Raw genomic sequence first — 7180 nt, 5'->3', positions numbered from 1 at the left:
CGACAACCTCTGTCGTCTCATTTAGACTCTTGTTAGCAACCGGCCTTTTTAACAGACGGAAAAGCTTCAAGAAATCTGGACTGGGGGTTGTAATTATGGATTTTATGTTGTAAAATAAAACGTAAAAATGTGTTAAACACAGACCTTGTTTAAGCCGTCCAACCAAAAACCTATTCAAAAACTTCAGGACAAGGGAACCGGAGGTGGTAAGATGCTAACTAATTTCCAGGTTTTAGGACTCATTGCTGCAGCACTGTATTTCACTTGAACAAATGAGGTTCTACTTTAAAGTGATACGAGGAATTCCTGGAAGTTTTGCAGACAATTAAAATTTATGTATCTCAACACGAGAGATTAGAAAAGTTGTTTCGAATATTCATACACTGAGGGGAAAGGCCCTGCGCACCATTTTTCTTGTCCCTTGATTAATGATGCTTTCAGGTCATCTATCTGTTTTACATCTGTCTTTATTTGGCAGATTCATCTCATGACATAAATCTTTCTGCTTCAGTCCATATCAGTTTCATTCTCTCTTTCATTTTTCCAGATATTCATAATAACCAAATTATACAACCATCAATGACAGAAATTTGTATTGAAGTGTCGTTGGAAGTGTCAGAAATTACTCTGTACCTTATAATTTAGACACCCAGGAAATGATTTCTTGCGCACAAAAAAATGTCACATGAGAATTTTAATTATTCTTATTGTTACTGTCACCATCTCCTTGTAATTACTAAAGAGAAAAAGCTGACTTTGAGTCACACTCTGTTCAGAGAGAAGGCGAACTGTCTCTTGTTTGCATCGTCATCTGCTGAAATGAGGTGACACAAACACAGGAGTGTGTGTGCGTGTATGGAATCATTTCTGTTTTCATGTATGCGTGTGTGGGCGTGTACTTGGGTGAATGTGACTCTGTGTGTGTGTGTTTGTGTTTAATAATATCCATGCAGAGTCATTATGAAGGGTGTGTGTGTGTTGACTTATCTGCTTGCAGTTTTTATGAGCCACACGAGCAGCTTATGAACTATCATAGATGCACTCATTTCCTGTCTTGCAGAACATGCTCCCTTTCTATGTCACACACCCACACACACACACACACACACACACACACACACACACACACACACACACACACACACGTTAAGGTTGTATGATGTGGTAAACTCAGACCTGATGGCCATACAAACCTCTGAACATCATAAAGCCTTGTGGGACCATCACCATGACAACTTAAAATCACATATCCACATTCATTTTCAGTATTACAATACATTTCATGCTTATGAGCAATTGGGATGCATCAGTATCATCTGTCATGGCGGGCAGCCTCAGCAACGCCTCATGTTACTTTACCGTACATAGAAATGATTCCAGTGAGTGACTGAAGTGAACAGATTTCAAATTTACATAAAATAAGCCATTGTTATTGAATCAGTTCTGAACATCAGCAGACACCCTGAGCTGATTATTGGTATTTAAGTATTGGAATTGGCAGTCAGCCAATCAGAATAGAGAAACTGAGACTCCCTTCTGATTGGCTGACTGTTGACTGAGTGTTGGAATAAAAATATAGCAGATTTCAGGAAAACACTGAGAGAAACCAAATCTTTCAAGGTTGGATGGTGGGTACAGGTGGGCGGGGCTTGGGGCAAGGTTGAGAGCAGTGACTGCTTTGTTGTGACATCACAAAGTTACAGAAGTCCTGATGGCTGGTTTTAAGGCTCAGTTTCTGAATACAGGCTGTGTGCATTTCTCTGTGGACTTTGATACTTTCACAGAATTAATAAAGAACCTAGACCTGCTTTATAATAAAAGAAGAAATGAACCTTTATACTATATGGGACCTTTAAAAAGTTTTGTGTCAATCATTGTAATAATTATAGAGATATTTCTGCCTGGCCTAAAGTGTTGGACCAACACAGGCCGACACTGCAGATCATGTCGCTAACACGGCAAAAAATACAACATATGGAATAAATGGCCTTGGATAAAAGGTTTCTTGTGACAGCAGTTTGTGGAAGGAGACAAAGGCCAAAGAAAAAAAACATGTCTAACATCTTTATTCTCTTCAGCAAAGACAAAGAGGAAACCATTAGCCGAGGAAGTAAAGCTCTTATTGGTGACAGGCTGCAACACGATTTATGGTAAATGTGGTCTTCATTTAGAGAAACATTTGGTTCCCAATTGTCTCCATCATGCTCTCATTTGTTTAGAATATTTTTGCTGAGGCATTTCAGTCAATGTGATAACAACATGTTGATGCTGATGCAGTTTCCCCTTCTTCAACTTTAACAGCTAATGTCCACTCTTAGCCAATCAAATTCTTCTGCCCAGCACCAAATATGGCCATGACTTCCTGTCAAAAAAGTTTGGGAAAGAAAAGTGAACTTCGGGGAAGTATGGTGGAGATGCAGGGGGGTGACAAGCCTGAGTCACCCGTCCTGACCAGTGACCCTCCTCTGGTGCGACGGGGTGGCGTGATGATGTGCTGTAACGTGTTTACGGTAAAACAGCTGCCGGGGACGCTACTCGGTTTCCGAAAACGTCTTCAGTGGCGTCACTCTGGAACGCAGCTTGGAGGAGATGGGGTGTGTGTATATGTGTGTGTGTGGGTGTTGAAGGGTTTGTTTGGTTTGTGGTTTTGTTATGAAACTAATCACAACATTTCAGGGGAAACCGAGAGGATCCTCGGAGACAAATGATTAATCAGTAAATGGAGATGTGAAAGAAGACAAATGTTGAATGTTTATCGTATAATTATTGTGTATAATTATCGGTGTGAGTGTGTATCTTTGGAAGAACACGTGACTGTAGGGATGTTTTTATGTGTGATTGTTCAGTAAGTGTGTTTTTTGATGTTTGTGTGTGTGTGTGTGTGTGTTAATGCATTTCTTAAACACTGTGTGTGTTTGTTTGCATGAATGTCTGTGGGGGTGTGGGTGTGTGTGTATGAGCATAAATCATAAGTGTTTTCTCTGAAATGATGGCAGCAGCGCTGTTGCTGTTTACTGTCGACTCTCCTCTGCAGCCTCACTGTCTGAAGCTGCATCCTGATGTTCAGGGAACTCTGAACAAGTGCTCGTCGAGGGGAAATTTCAGCCTCATGGGGGCACTGGGTGAAAGGTCAGAGGTCAAGTGATAAGGATTCATTTATGTGAAACCATGAATATGCACAATAATTTCTAATCACTCTGCCAGCTGTATTAATATCTTAGTGAGCAATCTGTTTATCATCGTCATTGATCATTACTTCCTTAGTGGAGGTAGTAAGTGTTTTCCTGTCACTGTTACATTAAAAATCTCTCTCAAAAATGTATTAAATAAATAGAAATGAAACCTTCCAAACACCCCCACGTAGAAAGGACAAAATATTTATTGATATATTCAAAATCTATAATTAAAGCTACAATGTGTAACTTTAAAAAAAAACTTTTTTAGGCTGAAATATGCTTGAAAACATATGTCAATGTGGAGAAATGCCATCAAAGGCTTTTGTGACACAGACTCATTGATGTGCCTGGATGCAGTGCAAAGATAGTCCCTACTAAGGTTTTTGAGCAAGCCTCGCCCTTCTAACCAATCAGGTTGAAGTCAGGGGTTGGAGCTTATGGCTGCCAATCAGCACATGAAGGTGCTTCTGGACAGCTACTCCTCTTCAAGCTAGTATTAGCTGCTGCATCACAACCTCCTGATGCAGGAGATGTAGGTGAAGGGCTGGGCGGAGCCTGACGGAGCAGGGGTGGGAGGGGTCTCAGGCTAGCGCTAACTTCATTTCAAGAACTTGCATACAGTAGCTTTAAGAGGCAACTTTGTTAGTCAGGTCAGCAACTTCAACTTGGTTTGATGAAAATATTTTTTTCCGTCCAAAAAAAAAAAGAAGGAAAACACTGAGTACACTGTCACAGCATAGAAAGTAAATTAAATGAACTATTCCTTCTGCACAAGAGCAACAACAAGCACCAAATGGCAGCTTTTGGGTGTGTGGAAGTTTGCAGATCTATCAGTGTAACTGTCCTTCTGCCGTCAGATGGCTGCAGGGAAAGGTTTGATATGGTGTCACCCACATGTGGACAACAGGAAGTATCGTGTATGAAAAGTCCCGCTTTAACCACAATAGAGGCTATTTTTGATGCAGATTTAAACACATCTGCTGGGTTTGCTTTTGTTGACAAAAACCACCAAAGTGGCAGCGGATTGACTTGGTTCTGAGACCTGTTTCCCACCAAAATACCAACAGTTTGCTCTGCACTGCATCACTGTAATGAATAACTGTGCACTATGCAACAAAATACCACACTGACTGGACAGAGAATATCAAAGTGAGGAAAATGTCAAACTGTCAGAGCTCTGCTTGTGCTGACACGGCTCGGGAACGGCTCTGATGTACACTGTAATTCAGCAAAGGTTGGAAAAACAAGTTAATTATTGCTGCAATATCCGCATATGCTAAAGTGTTGCACAGAAAAATCACTGTCATATCAAAGCAATGCAAAAACCCAACAGAAGACCAGCTTCCACCGTTAAAATTGAACATGTTACATAACCACCCACTAACACTAATGTTGAAATTGGACACACATTGTGTACTGCAGGATCCTAAAAAGTGTTTTGTCTAGAAAGATGCATCACTAGGAAACGTGGGAGAGAGCACTCTTCATTTCTAAACAGTGGTGGACGAGAGAGCGAGCGTGGTGAGGCTTACCAGATCACCATTTTTGACCTGATTCTGTGTAGTATGTCAGCACAAACAGGAAGGGGACACATATTCCTAAACAACATGAGTCATGAGTCATTTTTATGTTGATGACCTTTTATTTTGAGCTCTAGTGCAATAAAAGAGTCCATATTATATTGAAATACATATAAAATGACTGTGAAATCATTGGAGAGACATATGTAGAAAGCGTATTATGTCTAAATGACATGAGGTTAACAACAAGCTCTCAAATGGACTCGGGTTTCCTTTAACTTAAAGCTGTGGGCGTCTCTTTTCTTCAAAATTGTGGGTATCTCACTCTGGTGAGAAGCCGTTCTTGTGAAAGGGAGGATTGTGTAAGATGAGATAAAATTTGAAACTTTATCAGACCCTGTGGGGAAATCAGATAGCACACAAACCAACCTCACCTCAGCTGAAGCGAGTGGAAGGCAGGCCTGATGTTTCGGTACGTGCCTCTGGGCCCGTGGGATATCCCCCCTCCCCCAGTAGTGGAGTATAGTCCTCCCCCGGTCAGAAAAGATCTGTGAAACCCCAGCGTCATGACATAGGTAGTGGAACTCGCTGTTTCAATGGGTGACCTGAGAAGTTTCCCTGATAGTAATAATAAGATCGAACAAACAGGAAAGAGCGACGCAGTGCGCAAAAGTGAAAGATGCTGAGTCAAAGGGTGGGGGCGCACCGAGTGTTTTTAGTTGGGTGATGAGGTAACGGATTGATACTGCCTTCTCATACAGTGACTCTTCTACTCTCTGTGGGATCTTTAATAACATGGAGGTGGAATGTGTTTAATCACTTCCTCTCTGCCAAATGTCGATTTGCGCAGTTGGCTGCTGTACAGAAGAAATTCAGTCTGGAATGAAACAAGTTTGAACTTGTCATAAATCTGTTGCACTTCTGACTTTAAAAATGTGAACCAGTGTTATAAACAAAAACAAAAAAATGTAATTATAGTTTTTAAAAAAAAATCACTGGTGGTTACAGTAATATTAAAGCCACAGTAGCCAATTAAAACAAAAATTAAATGTTTAAAATGTTTAAATGTAATTTTTCATTCATATACATGTATATATTGCATTTTGCTGTAATATTTATTGTCTGTCCTGTATTGCTGATTGATTTTCTAGCCTTTATAGTTACATAAATAACTGACATTTGAATTCTCTTCACTTCTTTTTAATGATAAACCAGCTGTTGATGTATAGTTTTCCATTTAGTTTTTCCTTCTTTGTGATTTTTCCCCCCTTCTTTTTGTCACTATAGCATATTTGGAAGAAATGGCTATACTGGGTTTACCTTTGACCCTTGATCTGTTGACTTTCGACCCTCCAGCTGTCGGCCACATGTACTGTTTATGATCTAAGATGCGTGCATTGGCTACACATCTACATTTTACTGAGATTGTAGAGCTGAAGCTCTAAAATGAGTCATGTTGTCTGCATGTCTCCTGCACGCAGGATAAAAGACAGACCACAGTTACTGCAGCCCAGAGGACACAGGGAGCGGTGTTCCCATTTCCTGCTCCACTCTTAAAGCTTGGCATTGCACGGAAGTGGATATAAAGATTCATGACTTTCCACCAAACAGCCTGGTTTACTGCAGTGGTTAAACTTGGAGTATGTGAATCAGTGTGTTGGAAGTTTAAAAATCTGATTCAGGATCTCCACTGGTGTATTTTTGCCGAGCGGTTTTGTGTGCTGTTTGCATCATCTGTCTCTTTTAGTTTTCTTTTCTTTAAAGCCCCATTAGCTCTACAATCGTTCCCTACGAATTTAATCTCTGACTAAATAATACTTGAGACGATTCTACCTAGAACTGCACACCCACACAGGCATTGTTCTGGATGATTGAAATGGCTTTTTACTCAGTCCAAAATGCTGTTGGATCACCAGATAACTTCACCCCTTCCCCTGAACCGTTCTGATGTCAGATCGGGGGGCGGGTCTTTGTGTGACCATTTCTGTAATTTTCTCTAACCATGACACACTCACATCCACTTCATACTGTGATTTAGCAGCTGTTTGGAAGTGATGAGGAAGCCAAGGACTGCAGTTCTCTCCCTAACCTATAATAAATACTTTCCACATCTGAAAATGTGTCCTGTTATCTCCATATTTAAATCATACCCTGTCTCCACCTTAGTCATTTGGATCAGGTATAAACCCTGATTTCTGTTTGGTCGGACAGCACCCTCGGACCTCCGCTCCGGATAAAGTGCAGAGCTACTGAACAGTGGTAAATGTGTGAGGTCATCATCCTCAACATAAAAGTGAGTATGATAAAGGTGAAGGTTGTCCTACCTGTACAGGTGCAACAGGATTCAGGGGGAGATGTCAATCAAGCACATTGGCCGTGTTCAGACTGCAGGCGAATCTGATTCAAATCAGATTCCTACTCCGTGCGATCTACCTGCACTCCTCTTGCGATCGACCAGTAGATCGCGATCGACGTATTGGGCAC

The sequence above is a fragment of the Trachinotus anak genome, unplaced genomic scaffold (assembly GCF_046630095.1).
Source record: "Trachinotus anak isolate AG129_WGS33_773 ecotype Australia unplaced genomic scaffold, CSIRO_AGI_Tana_v1 ptg000032l, whole genome shotgun sequence".
Classification (NCBI taxonomy): Eukaryota; Metazoa; Chordata; class Actinopteri; order Carangiformes; family Carangidae; genus Trachinotus; species Trachinotus anak.
Note: the sequence above shows the minus strand (reverse complement) of the source record.